General features: G+C 37.7%; 2 long non-coding RNA genes across 2 annotated transcripts in view; one reads left to right on the top strand and one right to left on the bottom strand.

The window, feature by feature from the left end:
* The window catches only part of LOC112422982 (uncharacterized), a 196,859-nt gene that overhangs the window by 89,559 nt on the left and 86,554 nt on the right, over positions 1 to 20,746 (bottom strand). The gene's annotated exons all lie outside the window — the stretch shown is intronic.
* On the top strand, positions 7,693 to 19,906 carry LOC105498681 (uncharacterized). The gene is made up of 3 exons (XR_011613037.1): positions 7,693 to 7,911; positions 8,312 to 8,627; positions 19,786 to 19,906. It is a non-coding gene; the product is annotated as an uncharacterized lncRNA (long non-coding RNA).

Below are 20,746 nucleotides of genomic sequence, written 5' to 3'. Positions count from 1 at the left end.
CTGCACCTGTCAACCCATTGCTTGCGAATGAGACCAGCATGCATTGGCCATTTTTCCTGATGCTCTCCCTCCCCCTTCCCACCCCCGACAGGCCCCAGTGTGTATTGTTCTTCTTCCTGTGTCTATGTGTTCAGATGGTTCAGTTCCGACTTGTAAGTGAGAAGGTGCAATATTTGGTTTTCTGTTCTTGTGTTAGCTTGCTGAGAAATGACTTTCAGTTCCATCCATGTCTCTGCAAAGAACATGATCTCATTCCTTTTTATGACAGTATAGTATTCCATGCTATATACGTACCACATTTCCTTTATCCAGTCTATCACTGATGGGCATTTGGGTTGATTTCATGTCTTGGCTATTGTGAATAGTGCTGTAATGAACATACATGTGCATGTATCTTTATGGTAGAATGATTTCTATTCCTTTGGACATATACCCAGTAATGGAATTGCTGGATCAAATGGTATTCCTTGTTCAAGGTCTTTGAGGAACTGCCACACTGTCTTCCACAATGGTTATTTCACCTTCATTTTGAAGAATATTTTTAGTGAATGTAGAATTCTCTATTGGAAATTATTTTCTTTCTGTTTTATAAAAGCATCATTTAATTTTCTTCTGTGGAAAAGTCAGCTACTGTCTAAGAATTGCTCCTTTAAAGTCTGTCTCTCTGTTTCTGGTTGCTTTTAAGGTTTTTTTCTTCTTTACCTTTGATTTTTAGCAATTTTATTATTATAACAAGCCTAATCATGAACTTCTGTATCCACCTCAGTTTCATATAGTTTCTGGAATCTGTGTCTAGATATCTGTGATTAGTCCTGAAAAAAAGTCTTGGTCATTAACTCTTCCAAAAATGCATCTGGCTCATTTTTTTCTGTCTTATTCTTTGACTTCAAGTAATAAATGTTATACCTTCTCTTTATATCACCTTTTATTTTGTATCTTAATTCTTGGTGATCTCATTGCTTCCACTGGGATTTTTTTTGTCACCCGTTGTTTAGATTACTAATTCTTCTGTTCAACTGTGTCTAATTTGCTATTAAATCTATTCACTGGGGTCTAAATTTTGATCATTTTTTCCATTCAAGAATTTTCATTTGATTCTCTGCCAAAATGTTGAATCTTTACTTTTTAACTTAATAATCCCTGTTATTTTAGTGTTTATGTATAAATAACTCCTAGGAATTGTTTAGACTTTATCTTAATTTGATTTCATGGGTTATTTATTTCATCTGCTGTATATTCTGGCTTTTCTTCACGTGAATTTGTCTTCTTAAATTCCTGATTATTTTTATTTTGTACCAAATATTTCATTTATAAATCATTCGTAAAAATCGTTTGAGAGTCGGAACGTTATCTTTCTCCAGAGAGGATTTATCTTTGCTTTTGCCAAGTACTAATGGGCATTAACTCTCTGGGAAAATCTTTGCACAAGTTCACTGGCAGCATAATAGTTCGTCTTTACTCCTATGATGCAGCCCATTTGGGTTACTAGACTAAGATGAGTTTTTCTGCCTATTGGTTCTGGGCTTCAATAATTGCCCATTTAGTGCTGTTCAGCCCCTCGTCCTCTCAACCATACCTTCTGGAATTGACAAGTACCTATTTCAACTTGCTTTTCCAAGGGGAATACAAACCCAAATGCCATGGCTACTTCTTTGGATCTTTATCTTCTCCTGGCTTCTACTTTATAAGTCTTCATAGTTTTGTTAATAGTTTGATTCCTTTAAAAATGCCTTTTTTAGCACATGACCAACAAGTGTACGAAAAAAACACTCAATATCACTAATCCTTAGGGGAATGCAAATAGAAACCACAATGAGAAACCATCTCATACCAGTCAGAATGGCTATTACTAGCAAGTCAAAAAATAACAGATACTGGCAAGGTTGCAGATAATAGGGAACACTTATACACTGCTGGTAGGAATGTAAATTAGTTCAGCCACTGTGAAACGCAGTCAGAAATTTCTCAAAGAACTTAACACAGCATTACCATTCAACCCAGTAATCCCATTACTGGATATACACCCAGAAGAATATAAATTGTTCTACCATAAAGACACATGAACGCATATGTTCATTACAGCACTATTCACAACAGCAACAACATGGAATCAATCTAGATGCCCATCAATGGTAGATTTGATTAAAAAAAAAAAGTGGTACATATATGCTATGGAATACTATGCAGCCATAAAAAAGAATGAGATCATGTCCTTTGCAGCAACATGGATAAAGCTGGAGGGCATTTTTCTAAGCAAATTAATGCAGGAACAGAAAACCAAATACTGCATGTTCACACTTACACGTGGGAGTTAAATGTTGAATACACATGGATACAAGGAAAAGAATAATAGACACCAGGTCTGCTTAAGGGTGGAGAGTGTGAGGACACTGAGGATCAAAAAACTACTTATCAAGTATTGTGCTGATTACCCGAGTGACAAACTTATCTGTACACCAGACCCCTGCAACATGCAATTTTCTCATGTAACAAGCCTGCACATGTACTCCTTGAAACTAAAATAAAAGTTGGATAAAAAAGCACATAAATACACATATACCTCACACACATATATAGACACATTTGTTTGAGTATATAAGACAAAATAAGATTTTGCGGTTAGTCAGACTAAAATTTCCTGAGATGAAATAAATATCCTTGGCCATTTCTTAATCTATCTAAATAATTGGGTCTAAATATAAACATAATCACATATAATAAATTAAAAACTATGATTTCTAATAAATATATAAAATACTTTTTAAAGATTTAAGCAGTTTTTAAAGTTGTTCTTATGAGAAAGTTTGGTTCAAATTACTTAGTTCACCATCATAGATGGAAATCCTAATTCTAACCATCTTCTAAGGTCCAATTCAAATTTAATCTCCTCCACAAAGCTCCTTCTGTCACCTTTTCTTCTAGGCAGAACTAAATCCTATTTCGCCTCTGTGCCCATACCTGCCATTTTAAGCCAGAGATTAGAGAACCTCTATCTGTCATTATGGCTATCTATGTGTCCCTTTATGAGAAGGGATGATATATTTTTTGATACCCTTGTCAAGAAACCAAAACAATGAACAACGTACTTAATTTTTTAGCTATTGCAACACTTTTGCACTGACTTTGTACTATTTTAGCATTCTATCAACAAACTGCCCTGAAAATCCAAATAAAATAATTTAAAATAGAAAATTATTGAGAAAAATGTTGTTATTCTCATTTTTAGTAACAGTTTTCAAAATCAAACTTATACCATATACAAAGTATCATGTAGTATTCTATATTGGATAGAAATAATTATGCTGCTGTAATTTAGCTTCAAGACAGTCACCACTGTCTGCTAAATTCTTGGAAGTACAACTTTCATCAACAAAGTGAAAACTCATTCAGTAAATTCTGGGGAATATAAAGGTAAATCTTTCAAGATAAGGAGAAAACACAGCTTCAATTCAAATACATGAGACATAATCTGAAGGTAAACAGATACACATACACACACATATACACACATATACATATACACATATATATACAGAGAGAATATATAATGGAATATATAGATATACATATCTGAGATATCTATATATCTGAGATATTCTTTGCCTTTTTAACTTGAATCTTTTCTAATCCATTCTATCTTGGGTTCTATTGTTCTTCAATTCTTTTTTTCCCCACATATAGTATTGATGTCTTCCATTCTTGTCATCTAAAATTCAGGATGTACTTTCGCAAAAGTTCCTAAATTGTAAATGTTGATGCTTATCACCTATTGGGAAAAAAACAAATCTGATATGGGTAGAAATGAATGAGTCTTTGTTTGGTTAGTCTACGTTAGATACAAGACACTTCTAGGATGTTATGGGCAAAATACTAAAACCCAGGAAAACCTAACCATGGAACACAACTGTCCCTTGGACTACATTGCCTATAATGTGCCCGAGAGAGCATATATTGACACAGATAGGCCTGTGTCTCTGATACTCCGAATTCATGAATGACTTGACAAACTTTAGATATCTCTAGGCATTGCTATGATGGCTTTCCATGTTTCTCTTTTAATTATGTTATTCAACGTCAGAAGGCTGCAGCTCCAGGAGTACAAAGCGCCATGTTTTGTGCCCTCTTGCCTGCTCAGTTGTGTGTGACTAAGGCAAGGTATAAAAAAAAGAAAGCAGGTATATGTGAATGTGTGTGATGGTGTGGTATGCATGGTGTATGAGTGTGTGTGTGTGTGTGTGTGTGTGTGTGTGTGTGTATTCTGGGCTTGTACTATATGTGGAATGTGTATGGGTGGGGGAGGAGCAGGTACTGAAAGTTATAATGCATAAAACTAGAATTTCAGCCTTAAAAGATAGAATTAAGAATTGAGAAATATGAGAAAAAGTAAATAATCATATATGAATACACTTTAAAATTCCATGAAACAAGACTTTCCATTTAAAATTGCCTTTAATTAGTAATACTTGACATACTCTCTATCCAAGTTATCATTGGTGTGGGGAAAAGAAAGAGAGATCAGCCTGTTACTGTGTCTATATAGAAAGAAGTAGACATAAGAGACTCCATTTTGTACTGTATTTGAGATGCTGTTAATCTGTGACCCTACCCCCAACCTTGTCCTTGCAAGAGACATGTGCTGTGGTAACTCAAGGTTTAATGGATTTTGGGCTGTGCAGGATGTGTCTTTGTTAAACAAGTGCCTGAAGGCAGCTTGCTGGTTAAAGGTCATCACCATTCTCTTAATCTCAAGTACCCAGGGACACGTACACGGCCAAAGGTTCCAGGGACCTTTGCCTAGGAAAGCTAGGTATTGTCAAAGGTTTCTCCCCATGTGATAGTCTGAAATAGGGCCTCGTGGGAAGAGAAGGACCTGATCGTCCCCCAGTCCGACACCCGTGAAGGGTCTGTGCTGAGGAGGACTAGTACAAGAAGAAAGAAGGCCTTTTGGCGGATGTTGGCAGTTGGATAGAGAAAAGCATCTGTCTCCTGCCCGTCCCTGGGCAATGGAACATCTCGGTGTAAAACCCAATTGTATGCTCTGTTTACTGAGATAGGAGAAAACTGCCTAACGGCATAAGGTGGGACTTGCTGGTGGGACTTGCTGGTAGGACTTGCTGGCACAATGCTGCTAAAAGGTTTATGGAAATGTTTGCATATGCATATCAAGGCACAGCATTTTCCTTTGAACTTATTCATGTCACAGAGATCTTTATCCATATGTCTTACTGCTAATTTTCTCCCTACAATGATCCTATTGTCCTGCCACTCCCTTATCTTTAAGATGGTAAAGATAATTATCAATAAATACTAAGGGAACTCAGAGACCGGTGACGGTGTGGGTTCTCTGTGTGCTGAGCGCTGGTCCCCTGGGCCCACTTTTTCTTTCTCTATACTTTGTCTCTGTGTCTCATTTCTTTTCTCAAGTCTCTCGTTCCACCTAACGAGAAACGCCCGCAGGTGTGGAGGGGCAGGCCACCCCTTCAATTGCGGCACAGATGAAAACAGAGATGAGGGTGAAAGCTAACACCACCAGCAGCCCAACGCTAGAATATGAGTGGGATTTTCAATTACCATGAAGCAGGTGGAGATGGATTATGAAAAAAATGTGTGAAGTCTTCACCTTACGACATTGATAGGCTTTGTCTCATGAAATAAACACAGCCTGAGAAAAAGGTAAACAGATACTTTGTACTGTTGGAACCGAACTGTCGATTCCCTCCTGGGCAGGGGTCGCCGCGAAGGATCACCGACACGAGATTCACAGCAGAGAGTTGTTTATTACTAGCGCGCTAGGGTCCCAAGCTCTAAGTTGGCCCTGGGACCCCGAGTGCTTGTTACAGGTTGTTTATATAGGCAAACACAAGTTCAAACACAGCTTAGGGCGCGAAATTCAAACAAAGCTTTAGGCGCGTGGTAATTGGGTCTGTCTATGGCCTGAGCAAGGTATCTTGTTCTGATTGGTTGGAGCGGGACCTTAGGAGGTTCTTTCCTGGAATTGCTGATTCCGGGAACATCGGGGACATTGAGTCAGGGTGGGACCCCATGAGGTTATCAGGGTGGGACCTCATGAGGCTATCAGGGTGGGACCTCATGAGGCTATTTCCCGGAATTGTCTTTCTGTTTGGGTTCTGGGAACCTCGGGGGGCTATCCGTGGCCATCTGGGGTTTAAGTTTCATGATGGCCAAGCTTTCTAAATTTTATGAGGCTTAGGAATTATGAGGCCTAGTTTCAGTACTTCCCTCATATATGACCTTGAACTCAAAGATCCTGAGTCTGTGCTAAGCAGAAATTCTGGGCAGTTCTCTTTCTTGTTTCCGAATAATTCTAATCCACTTTTAGATTCACAAAATTCAGGCCTCCTCGTTATCCCAGATCTACCACTTAAAACTGCATAACTTGGACACACCCCTTAAGTTTTCTGAGTCACTTAACATTTTGAAGATAGCGTCTATGTCATTGGTATCAAGAGATTTAAGTAAGTACGGGGCTTAATAAATATTAACTTATTTTACTCTTAAGAAAAAAGACAAAACTGGCACAAAAAAGGCAAATATTTTATTATATAAAGACAGCATAGTTTTATTATGTCATACTACTAGTAGCCTGAATCATCAATTCTATTTGCTGATTATTGCCAAAAGGGAGTGCAGAGGAACTATTCTAAAACTAAAGTAGTTATTTTTGGAAGCCATTCTGTTACTTTCAATTGGTATATAAATAACAACCACATACAATAAATTACCTTGTTTACTTATTTTGGTGCATATTCACTCACGGTTTATTTTGGAGGGTACACCAGAAAATAGCACTCCTGAAAGTTTAGCATTTTGCTTTTTGTCCAGGCAAGCGTGTGATTTTACTTGCCTTAAATTCTTCAGGTATAATTATTTCTGTGATATAATATGGAGTATATCTTGGGGGCCTTTATTGCCCACTTGTGCAGGCACTGAAGCCAATTTGAAGCAATCTTCTGAACAGAATCCTGGCCCCCTGGCATGATTACATCCAAGCAGAGATAGCATGCATGCATTCATACTAGGTTATCTCCCCAAAATCAGGCAGCTTTATTTCTTACTTATCTCCTAGTAATTCTGGATCTATATAGAAATGACAAAATCAAAGAGTCATACTCAAGCATCACCATGAAGTGTAATCTGGAGCTATGTAACATATACATTAGCCTTACAAATCTGGATTCAGGGACAGGATTTTAGAACACACAGACTAAACTGTCCCATGTTCTAAAATATGCAAGTTAGGTCAATTGCCTACACACCTAGACTGCAACCATTTCTAGCCTACCTATTCCCACTATGAGGAATTATTTCTACTGCATCATATGGTGGTATAATGTCATCAGCATGTATGGAAAGCACTTATGTACAGCTATTACATATCTACTGTAACATGTTACCTAGGATATTAGTCATTATATCACTGGCAATTCTCATTATGAGAACTATTTAAAAAAAAAAAAAAAAAAAAAGACCCTACCAGTTGTGTCTCCATCTGCCTTTTCTCAACCCTCTTCTCCTTGTGAGTTTCTTACACTCAAAAAGGCCAGTGCTTAAACTCCCAGCCTCTCTTGCAGGTTTGAATAGCCATGATGACCCAGTTCTGGCCAGTGTGACATAAACAGAAGTTGAAGTAGGGGAATGCCAGGAAAGACCTTTCCCCATCCCATGAAAGACATTAGAGCAAAAATTCTCTCCTGCCCTGTACTTCCTTCCCCACTTCCTACCTTTGATAGTTGGAACACCGGCAGACATCTCACCACCAAGAGAAGACAAACTAAAGGATCAAAACAATGTACTGAAGATGGGTAGAGCAAAAGATGAAAATCACGTGGATCCTTAGTGATCCTGAAGGGAAATAAACCTTTGGATGCTTACCTCTACACTTCCTATTGAGTGAGATAATCAAATATCTTCATTACGAAGTCACTGTTGGTCGTACATTGTGTTATTTATTTCTGGTAGTATTCATAAGTGATATAAGATTCAGAAAGAAAATTTAATTGAAATTTATACAAATAATTTGAATTTTTCCTAAAGATTTGGGTTTCTGGTTTTTTTTTTTTTTTTCTACTCATTGTATCATGAACACAAAAATAAACAATATTTTCTTTTTTGTGGTAGCTTCTGTAAAAGTTAAATTGAGTTTTTTATCTACTTGGTGTAAAGAATTATGTTACACATTTTATTTTGTTTTGTCTTTTTTGGTCTCATTCCTGACTTTATTTTCTTCTTCTTTGGCAAAAATGTCTCACTATTCCCAAAATTCCATGATTTTCTCATTTGTCTTATTCAGCAAAACACTTGTCTACTTCAAGTTTTATCACGGACCAGGACTGATCAACCAAATGTGAATAGATATGTTCTATATCAGCTTCCCTAGAACACAAAGCCTGAATCAAGGATGAAAGGAAGATGCTTTTTGGCAAGGCATACATTCAGAGGATCCAGGATGAGGACAAAGGCAACTGAGCTATGCAAGATGTAAAATGATGTTTCAACAACACAAAGCTGATTGTTTGCAAGTTGCATGTATTTCATGCATAGAACTTCTCCAGATAGACTACCAAGAAACACTGTGCTTCAAAGAATTTGATAAGGACTATGAAAGGGTACATAGGATAAAGAAGAAAGAAACTAGGTTTCCTCCATTCTTCTATTTTGGCCCAAGTTACCCCATGGAGAATTACCAGCACACTTAGATTGTATTTGACCCATTGGCAGGCACTCAGAGCCCCAACGCCATGCGCTCTGGCATTCACGTAAGTTCAGATAGGATGACACAGCCAAACAATTTAGGTATGAAGCCTGGCTGATCAGTAGAGGCCAAGTAGAGAGCTTTCTGAGGGCAAAAGGCTGAATCTCCCCTAAGTGTCCAACTGCCAGAACTTACAGACAGGAAAAGTGAATCAAATAGCTGGAGGTCACAGAAGGGTCCAACACCCAGGGACTCCGAGGAGCTACAGAAGAGAGGCGTATAATGTCTCAGCCACTTCCTTAAGGGGAAGCTGCTTGCTCCCCATACGGTAATTTGATTTTCCTACAGACTAAAATTTAAACATGGTGTGGTGCTGATCAAAGCAAAAAGAAAGAACAATGCCCTCATGGAGCAGAGCTGCCCTTAGACTACCCACCTATCTCTGAACAATTGCATTAGAGATAAATAATTTTCCATCTAGTGTGAGCAATTGTATAAATCAGTCTTTTAGTTTCAATGGTGTCAGTTCTTTTTATTTCTTTTTTTTTTCTTTCATAGTATTTTAATGTATGCCATTTTCTGACATTCTATATATTCTTGTAAGAGTGCTTGGCTTCTTTTTGGAAGAGTGTACCTTGTGCCATTTGTTTGCAACTCCAAATCCTTACCTAGACCTTTCCACCTGCCTTCTTCCCCATCGGCAGATGACATTAATGGGCTCTTCCTTGCTTTCTGGCTTCCAGTTAGAATTAACAATGGGGATATCAGCAAGAAATCAGAGACGAGTAGAAAACAACATTACAGGATATTTTTTCTGCTGGGATCCCCTGTCTCAACCTGGCTGTGTCTCTCCAATGAAGGTCACTACTCCTCTCAAGACAGCCTTCTCAAGAAAATTTTCCCTTCTGGGTCCTAGTAATCACTCCCTCTCTCCTCATTCCCCTGGGCCTAGAGGTGGTACCAGCTCCGTGGTTATTAATCCAGCGTTGCTGTACTATTTCTTGTGGTTTCTATCAAGTCCACACTTCTGTAGTTGGTTCTTATGTAAATAAATTTTCTTGGAATATTCTTAATTTATGCTTGACATCTGTTTTCTGTTGAGACCCTGATTGCAACAAAACGAAACATTGTATAAGTGCATAAAATTTCCAGATATCTCTCTCCCTATTCCTTCCCTTTACCATCTCTCATCTTTATTTGCCCTTAATGTATGTCAAGCTTTGTGGTTACTAGAAAAAGCAGTATCTAACAGAGAAGACAAACTTCTGCTTTTCCGACTCTTCTCTGATTTTGTATAATTTTTCTCTTCCTCCCACATTTATTTAAAGAAGAGCCACATTCAACATCACCATAGGATCTGCAAGGGTAACGTTAGTTGGTTTCCATTACATTACTTCACAAAAGATATTTTTCAAAAAATAATGAATGCCTATATACCAGATTTTAGTCTTTTCTCTGCCTTAGCATCTGTGTAATCCTTGAAATTCTTTTAACCTCCCCAGGCCTCAGTTTACTCATTTGTAAAGTAAGGGAACTAAATAAAAAGTACTTTCAAGTTTCTTTCAACCCAAAATATCTATAAATGTATTATTATAATTAGGTCCTGAATGATAAATTGATAGATTTAAAAGACCAGTGTTTTACAGACTTTATAGACACAAGATACGTATGTGTGCAGGTGTATTGATGTATTTTTGTTTATGAAGAAATGTATAGGTGTGTAATGCAATGCCTCTCTAATCTTGAAGTCATTATCCCAACAAACTAAGCACTCTAAAATATAGTTTTTACCCAGAGAAAAGTATACAAGGGTCAAGTTGCAAAAGCCCTGAACATCTTCCCATAGGAAGGGCATTCATTCAAAGACCATCATCAGCCTTTAATTTTCACAAATTATGCTTCTATTAATCATCCACAGACTATCTGATCTAGAGTCCAACGATTGCATAAAAGACATACAAACTTGCCATGCTAATTTGTGAATTAGGAGAAAAGCAAAATCAAATAAAAAATGATCCCCCCGTTTTATTATTCATTCCATCAGTGAAAGTAGTGAGAAATGACAACTGTCTATTTTCAACTTGATATGGCGCATATTAGAAAATAACCTGAGAGTTAAGTGAAAACTGCATATTTTGAAGTTATCAAGCAAGACACTAACAAATTTCTGGTCTCTAAATGCAACTAAACATAGTGTTAACCTCCATGTCCGGAGGCAGGACTATTTGTTTATCATTGTAACTTTAGCATCCAGTGCAGCAGCTGACCCACAGTAGGCATTCAGAATATATTTGTCAAATTAACAAATGAATGGATGAAAGAATGTACTCCTCCCTCACAATTTAGACCATGTGCAATACTGATCTTTCTGTCTAAAAACATTCTGGTAGTTTAAGTTCTAAGACTTACAAAAATGAACATAAAATTAGTGATCTAATTTTCTAACGTAAACACTTAATTGTTCCACAAAATGTATAGCCAGATGCAAGCAAGTAATTGCATATGCAAAACAATAATTTGCAAGTAAAATGACTCACATGTGTGAGGACATATTTTACAGGTGCAATTTAGGTGCAAATTTCTGAAATTTTGAACCCAGGCATTCAGCCCATCTAACAGTTTTACTGTGATGTGAAGAATAAAATAGAAAAGCTATCTTGGTTCTGAAAGTGAGCACCTAGACTGCTATATCAAGCAGCTTAAGTCCTTAGGGTATTTGGGCAGAGGGAGTTAAAAATAATAACGAAGTTATTTCATTTGGGAATATAGTTCTTAACCCAAAAGTTACTGTAGGTTTAAATTTCAAATACATTTTCTCACCAGTTCATCCACTCTCACACAGAACTGCCTGCAGGCAAAATCAAGAAGGAGAGGAAATTTGTCTCAGGTCTCAGGAATTCATCTGCTGTTCTTCTGTTTTCTTCTTTTTTCCCAATATTAAGGTCATTCCTCCATATCCAAAATTTTCAGTAGTTAGATAGTGCGATGAACCAATTCAAAGCCTTAGCACCTTGTATTTCAACTATTTCTCACTCTCCTTACTAAGATCAAAATAAACTTGTCTACATACGTTAAAGAAATAATCTACTAAATTTGACATGAATAGTAATTATTAGGTGAGTTTATTAATAATACTTATTTCATTGCCCAATAGTAATAATGATTCTGTAGGGCTATAATTGGGCCTAAGAATAAATATTTTAACAATTAGTCCAGGTAATTCTGATGTAGACCACCATATTTTGAGAAACATGCCTTTAAAACTCCTGTTTTTACTTTCCAAGGTGATATTTAACTAAAAATAAGTGTGAAACTATTAAAAGTTAGTACTAAATGATAGGTTTTAGCATGAGAATTAAAAAGACCTGAGACTTTAACTGAAATCATTGAGGCAGTCCAGCATGATGGGGGAAACTAGAATCATGAATTTAGTTGGACTTTGCTCTGAAAGTGTACTCCTCCACTTGTGAAATATATGACAGTGGACAAGTCCCTGAACTACTCTGAGCCTCAGTTTCCTTGCAAAAGGATTTAATTAACCCTTTGCTTCCAGGTTTGGGAGGATTGAATGGCAGTAAAGGAAAGAGCCCAGGAAGCTGAGAAGCACATGGAAGCAGAGCTCTGTCTCTGGAGTTGTAAAGGAACAGCTGAATATGTCCTGAGAGCCTGGAAGTGTCAGGAACTTGGACTCAGACTGAGAGGTTTTGCAGGGAGTAACGAAGGCAGTCTAGGTGGTGAGCTGCCTGGACCAAACTCTCAGAATCAGACCTGTATGATAGTATTTCAGTGGACATCAGCACTGATAGATGAAGTTACCAGAAATTAGGCCCAAATCCTAGCACTTTCTAAGACTCCTGAATGAAAATGCAAAGCATGAAATTAAAAAAAAAAAAGAGAGACTCAATTTGATTAAGTGGTGTCAACTGATGAATGAAAAGGTTCATACATTTGTGAAGTGGAGCTTTATTTCTCATAAAGGATTGCAGCCTGCAGGGTGGCCATTCTGACAGGCTGGGAAACATAGCCTCCTTCCAGACTCCAGAAACAGACATTTCAAGGGTGGGAAGAATAAGACAGAGATGTATGCGGAATGAGGTGGCCGAATATACATATTCAATAAGCTATAGGAGGAGTCATGAATATTTATGAAAGGAGAAACATGCGCAGGTGTAATTGAATTCATGCCTCTCGATGGGACCCCGTGTTCAAAAATGGCGGCATTAGCATGATCTGAGAGTGAAGTTGTCAGCCCTCTGTAACAGAAGACACAAAAACCCTCACTGCTCGTTCTTCGAAGACTGGCCAGAACCACTTCCTGGTCAGTGGTTTCTTATCGGGAAGGAATGCTGATTGGTTGTGCAGAAACCGCAAAAGGGAGTGGCAGTAGTCAGGCAGTTGGGTTAAATCAGCAGTAAAATTTCTCCAAAGGGCTTGTTTCTGTTTAACCCTTAGGGAAGAAAGCCTAAGAGTGGTTAGCAAGGGAAGGGATATAATGGGACATATCCATCCTCACATCCTGTCATGGCCAGGGGCTCAGCTTCCGAGTTTTCCTTGGTGTCCCCTTGGCCAAGAAATGGTCCATTCAGTTAGTTGGGGGCTTAGAATTTTATTTTTATTTCTTTTTTTTTTTTTTTTTTGAGACGGAGTCTCGCTCTGTAGCCCAGGCTGGAGTGCAGTGGCCGGATCTCAGCTCACTGCAAGCTCCGCCTCCCGGGTTCACGCCATTCTCCTGCCTCGGCCTCCCGAGTAGCTGGGACTACAGGCACCCGCCACCGCGCCCGGCTAGTTTTTTTTTTTTTTGTATTTCTTAGTAGAGACGGGGTTTCACCGTGTTAGCCAGGATGGTCTCGATCTCCTGACCTCGTGATTCGCCCGTCTCGGCCTCCCAAAGTGCTGGGATTACAGGCTTGAGCCACCGCGCCCGGCCTTATTTTTATTTCTTCATGGGTATAGCTCAGTGAGCTATAGGGGATTCAAAGTAGAGAGAAATTTTAATTCCTGAAAACTTAAGAAAGTTTTATGTATTACCCACCTGATGAACACCTGAGGTGTTCCCCCTTCTTGTGTAATATGCTGAACAGGATGCTTTACACAGAGTAATGTGTTCAAAATGTGCTGACTTTCTCACTAGTCACCTAGGGCAAGCAGGTCAATGAATAAAAGTAAAAAAGAACTAGGGTATGAGGCTGATTTTTCAATGCCCTGGCTGACAAGCTTGCATTAAAATAAATTATGTCATTAGGAAAAACTGATTGTGTGCTGCCTACTATGAAATTTTGTAAAACATGGCCCCTGCCCTCTGAATATGAATAAGGAAGGCAGATAAGGCTAGACCTCATGAAAGCTAGCTATTGATCAACAGAGATTTCAAAGGCAAATGAAAGCTTAGAAGGAGTGACTTTTCAAAACTGGAGAAAGACTAGTAGGAGACAGGCCTTGCGCAGCAGTTTACGGGCCACTACCATACTTTACCTAAAGTCTGCCATCCACTATGAAGTCAAGTCATGATGCAAAGCTATCATTTCCTGTCCTCTCCTAAATAGAAATAAAAGGAGATGATTTTTTAATGAATTGTCCCACCTTATTAGTTGCCATCTAGTGAGCATCTGCAATAAGTCTTGTCTGGCCCTGAACTAGAAATGTCATGGATGTTTCTTATTCTTTCAGTGAGGCTGATATTATTATGCCCACTTTTTGCAAAGAATCCAGGAATCAAGTGAAGGAACTTGCCCAGTGTCACAGACTAAGCTGGGTTCCACTCAGCTCTATCTGATACCAAAGCCTGTTAGGTTCCACTGTGTCTGACCCATGGTTTTCCATGAAGTCAATGAGCCTAACTAAAGGTAAGAATCAAGCTCCAGTCCTTCTTCTGTAGTTTCTACCTCTTTTCTTCTTCATTTATCCCAAAATAATCTCACTACCATTTCTACAAAGTAATGCACCCTGGCATATCAGTTATGTGTCTGTTTTAAAAGAATAAAAAATTAATAAACAAAAAAGGAAATATTAATTTTCATGCAATAGCAAATTGTTTCATTATTGGTTGCTCTAAAATTTACTGAAAAGTAGCCTGTGGAGAATATGCCCAATTTTACTCTCTTTAGCTTCCTTCTCTTCCAGCCTAAAATCCTCAAAAAAAAGCTTATGTTGTATTTTTTTCCAAAAACATTTACTTTCTTACATGAAGAACACAATTTTGAATATTTGTCTCAAACTGTTGTAAATAGAAGTTTAAAAATAAATCAGCATCTACTATACCCATAGCCTCTATAGTGTGGCACTTTCCTATAGAAAATGTGCTGAATTTCAGTCAAACCACGTTTTTTTTTCCTTTTAGTATGTGACTTAAATTGATCTTTTCTCCTACTAGTTTTGCTGAGAGTGAGATTATAATCAAATGTTACATAACAATAGTCAAATATTACAGCACACCATGCCTTTCATCACTGTAGCCTATCCAAGTGTTTGTCCCAAGGTGAATCTGCCTTTTACTATTGAAAAATTGATGCTGGAGACAGTTATACATCTTGCCTGAGGCCATGCAAAGCCAACGGTAGAAATACAAAGTTAAGCATGGAATCAAGTATCCCTATTTCCCTTGTGTTTACTCTTAGATATCTCTACTCCAAAAACTTATATTTTTTAAGAAAAGAATTTTTATTTAGTGCACATTTGATAGTAAGTCCATTATTTGGTTGTAAACTTCTTGAGGGAAGGAGCAATTCTATTGATTCTTGGTGTTTAGCAATGTACACCCAATGGAAATTTGTTATAATTACATAATTAATTATATGTCTTCCTTTCCTTATTTCAGAAAGTATTTAGAGGACCTTTCCAGAGCATATAAACTTATGTTATAAGCATATAAATTAGGATATGCTCTTTCCAGAGCATATAAACATATACAATTCAACAAATTAAAAGGGCAAGTAAAATATAATTTAAAATATTATGTGAGATGTAGAAGCAAGATGAAAGATAAAGCCCACAGATGTGGCTAAAATGTGTTTACAATCTTGCAAAATGTTATACTGACTACAAATGGCTCCCATATTTACTTCTAAACTTACTAATAGCAAGTAAGAAAAGGGGAATTAGATCAGTTATCCCATTCACAGAAACTGACCCCTCAAAAAACCACCTACTGCCAAAGAGAAGCAATCTTCTTGATACAACAAGCAGATACATACCCTCCAATTGACTATTACATATGTGTTAAGTAACTTGTAGTGATTGATTTTGTTTTGGTTTAGTTTGGTTGGTTGGTTTTCTACACATTTCTCTGCCTTTAGGAACTTGGCAAGCTTACTAATAAATTTACAAGCTAGTAATACCTTAAGCTAAACAATGTCTCTTGTTCATAAATTTGAGTTTAACAATATCAAGTCATGTCCCTTGATGGCTTGCGAAATGCTAAAAATTGTCAGAGTGCCGTGAGTACCGTCATTCCTAGGATTTGATCAATAAGAAACATTCTGATCTCTGTATTGTCTGCCCATTTCTCTCTTGACCCATATAGGTTCTTAATCTTCTAGCCTTTCCTACAAAATCTAGGTTTCTGGAATTCCCCTGACACAGGTAGGCAGCAGCCAAGAGAGAAAGCAGTAGTGCCACCTGGTGCTCAAAGAGATCAGAGCTTGTACATACCTACTCTCCCACTTCCTGCTCCTCCCACCACTTCTAATAAGATTGCCTATAAACAGTACCCATCCCCTTCTTGGGCCTTCCACACTTAGCCCTCAGTATGCATTCTGCAATGCCTTCTCCCATTCATTCTCCCTCCCAGGCTGCCTTCGATGCTCATTTTATCAGTTTTCACTTGTAAACACATTGAATGGTGGGAGGAGAGTCACATGATGTGAGTAACCCCACAATCCTGGCTGGTACCAACTCCAGTGTTAAAATATAGATGTACCAAAGTAAAAATATTTATTGCATTTTTGGGCATTGAACATTGAAAGGATTCCAAATATCGAGGACCAGGGAGGAAATAAGCACAGATGCCGCCATTTGGTGGGTTGTTGTTGTTGTACATTTCAGAGACAAAATACAGTAAATGTTTTACAGACATAGTTGCATTACTATGCGTCCCCTGACATATTGTGCTTGTCACTTTATTATTTAGCATTTATGCGGTATTTTATCTATCCTGTATTATCTTTCACAAGCCTATCAAATAGACTATTTTTCTTCCTATGCAGAACCTTGTCACAAATGACCAGACATGTTAAACTTCCCTCTCATCATACTGAAAGTTCCTAGTGAAAGCGGAAGGAAATTTCAATGCCTTGTCCTTTGCCTTCTATTAACTGATTCATGAAATGACCACTAAAGTCCTAATAATGTATGAGGAAAGGAAATAGATATAAAAAAATATAGGTCTGTATTCATGGAGCTTTCTACTCTGATGGCCTGGGGATTCCTGAGCATCAAATGAAAATTTGTATCACAATGTGAGTGCCCTACCTAGGTTAATAGACTAGAATTAAGTTATGCACCATAGAGTATAATCATTTAATCTGTTTGTACTAAACTCCTGCATATGGCACAAGAGAGAGGGAGAGAGAAAAAAGCAGAAAGAAACAGTGTAAATGTGCAGATAATTCCCCACACTGTTCCTTTCAGTGAGCATATACCCTACCGCATGCATGTGGCAGAAGATGGCAGTCAATGGCTCTCAGCCTTAGCTCCACATGCATGTACCTCTCAGTGTGGAGCACTGAATATGTGTCTAGTTTTAAAGACAGTATGTGTCTTTATTATACATAATAAATATCTGAAGGAAGCATACTCTATATAGGATTCACAGAGCAATAGTATGTCAGTCTCAATGTGACATGAATGTAGACTTAATGTATTCTATTTGCTGGGCTATTTAAGGTATTTTCAAGGGTGATAGAACTATTTGTGATTTCTACTTTACGTCTTAATTTCAGACCCTGACACCCAAGGAGATGTAACTCAAATGTTAAAATTGATCTGGGAGAAGGAGGAAGGAGTGACTTCTTGCTTATATCTGTCAGGGAAGGTCTGACAAAGGGGATGGCCTTTAAGTTGAGTCTTAAAGAATGACTGGGATTTGTCTAGGCTAGTTGGGAAGATAGAGTACTCCAAGCAGAGGAAACAGCAGTCTGCAGAGGCAGAACTCTCTAAGTGACGGCATTTTCTAAATATTCTAAATAATTTGATATGGTCAAAGGTTAAGGTACATGTGATGCTGAAACTCTGTTTTTTATTTATTGGGACAACAAAGATGATTGTTAAACAGAAAAGTAGCATGATAACTGTGTCCCAAAAAGGGGCCGTCTGGTGCCTGTGTAAAGACGGCATTTGAAGTGACCAAAGGAGCAGAGATAAGTTTGGAAACTATTGCCTAGGTTCATGTGAGAAACAATAACAGATTAAACTGAGACATTGGCAACAGGAGGGAGTGGAATGTACAGTTTTTAAAGAATATTGGAGTCAGAAATGACAGAATTTGGTGACAGATTGGATGCAGGAGATGGCATTTTTCCAAATTCAAAGATATCTAAAAAGTTGATTTAGTCAAGCCCTGAAGAAGTAAAGCAGCTACATATTTATAAATTTGCTCCAACTCATGAGAGGGGTGTGGGAGTTAGAAATGTACCCAAAAGCAAATCACCGATTAAGGATCCTAGGAAGAATAACCTTCATTGATTTTACAGAGAACCTTTCCCAGAAACAAAATACCAAAATTGCTTCTCCATTAATTATAAAACAATAATTCTTAAAAGCCTTGCCTATGATATCGGTCAAGGTCCAAAATACAAAATTGTATATGAGAAACCATACCATATTTTGGAATTTAATGTATGGAAAAATGGTCTCTACTAAGTAAATTGTCTTACTTAATAAAAGATTGCATAAAAGATGTATCTTTCTTTTTTTTCTAAGCTTACTAGGAAGCTCAAAATTAAATTTAAAATCTGTCTTAGGGTCATGTGTTGTGGCTCACACCCATAATCCCAGCAATTTGGCAGGCCAAGGCAGGAGGATCGTTTGAGCCCAGGAGTTTGAGACCAGCCCTAGCAATGTAGTGAGACCCTGTCTCTATGAAAAATCTTAAAAAATTAGCTGGGCCTGGTGGTATGCACCTGTAGTCCGGGCTATTCAGAAGACTCGGGGGGAGTATCATGAGCCCAGGGGGTCAAGATTGCAATGAGCTATGATTGTGCCACTGCACATTCTGCCCAGGCAACAGAGCAAGACCCTGTCTCTAAATAAATAAATAGATAATAAAATCAGTCTTAATGAGATGGCTAATTATATGTGTCAACTCGACTAGGCCATGGTAGCCAGATATTGGATCAAACATTATTCTAGATGTTTCTGTGAAGATTTTGTCTAGTGGTAATGAACATTTAAAGCAGTAAACTTTGAATAAATAAAACAAATGACACAAATTATTCTCCACAGTGTGGGTGGGCTTCATCCAATCAGCTAAAGCTCTTAATAGAACAAGACTGATCTTTTTCAAGGAAAAGAGAATTCTGCCAGCAGGCTGCATTTGAATCTGAACTGTGAGTCTAGGTCCCCAGCCTCCCACCTACCTTGCAGATATGTATATTAAGAAATATACATATACATGTTTAGATATATGTATAAAGAGAGAGAGCACATATATGTACAAATATATCTATATAGCAGATATATAAATATATATATATATATATATAGCAGATATATATAAATACAAATATCTACTATTGGTTCTGTTTCTCTGGAGAACCCTGACTAATACACTCAGCAATTATACTGGTCCTGACAATTTCTTTTCCTTCTTTTGCAAAATCTTAATTTTTTGTTTGTTTTTATGCTTGTTATATATATCTTATTGTAAATACATCATGTTTGGGGGATGTCTTTCAAAATTAGAAAATGTGTTTTGAAATTTAAACACATTAAAATCAGACAGACTGTGCTACGTACTTTTATTTTTCATGTCAATTCTTAAACAACACTGTATGATAAATGATATAGTCCTTCAATAAAGATGAGAAAATTGAGCCGAAGAAAATTTACATGACATTTTTAACTTCCAAGCTCTGCAGATAACAGAACTGTGATGGAACTCAAGATCCAAGTGATTCTAAGTGACCAGCTCCCCAACCCCCCCAACACACAATGAAGCCTCTGCAAAGAAAAGCTTAAATTAAAATAGAACACAAACTCTGAAGGCCTTTACTAGACTTATTTTAAGTGAAATCTCTTCTGACTCAATTTACCTTTTTGCTTGGAAATGACAACTTCTAAATGAAGCAGAATGTCTTTGTCAGTATTCGTTCTTACAAAGGGCAGGAATCCATCACACAATAAGTTAGGCCAAAAGAGGACAGTGGCTTTTTCTTGAATCCTCAGGATTGAAATCAAAGTTTCTGGGCCTCAGAAACTACAGGAAGCAGAAACTCAAATACTTCCCAGTCTTTTTCCCACCCTACATCTTCTTTCCACTGCTCTAAAAGTGGGCTTACTTCTTCTCTCCCTCTTCAGACAAGATTGCTGGGTTTCCTGGGCCCCATGGCTGAAAATAGCCAATGACAACAGCACCTGGGTTTATATTCTGTGAGTTTCAAGAGACAGATAAAATAGTGTTTTTTTGTTGTTGTTATTGTTGTTTTTTCTGAAATCAACTTTCACGGAAAGACATTGGTTAGCCCAATTTGGATCAGTTATCTACACCTAGTAAAATTAGTAGAATCAGAGGCTTGGGTATGAAGTAGATAGCATGTGTCATGTGGTGAGCAGAATTACCAAAAGTGATCCTGAGAGCTCCTTTATAATTGCCTGAACAATGAACCAGCTAGGACCAGAGTTGGAGGAGGGCAGGACAGTGGGGGGAAAGGTGAAAGGACGATTCCCCCTTTCTTTTCTCAGTAGGGGCTGCTGCACTCCCTTCTCTCTGTAGGTGATAACTCCCATTATCTCTCAAGTTCCCAAGTGTTAGACAGTTGGGATTACTAAATTCCTGATGTAAAGGGCTGGTGCTCAAATCCACATTGTCTAGCACCAAAG

Source organism: Macaca nemestrina, chromosome 14 (genome assembly GCF_043159975.1).
Source record: "Macaca nemestrina isolate mMacNem1 chromosome 14, mMacNem.hap1, whole genome shotgun sequence".
NCBI classification, from domain to species: Eukaryota; Metazoa; Chordata; class Mammalia; order Primates; family Cercopithecidae; genus Macaca; species Macaca nemestrina.
This window is presented reverse-complemented; position numbering and strand designations above follow the sequence as displayed.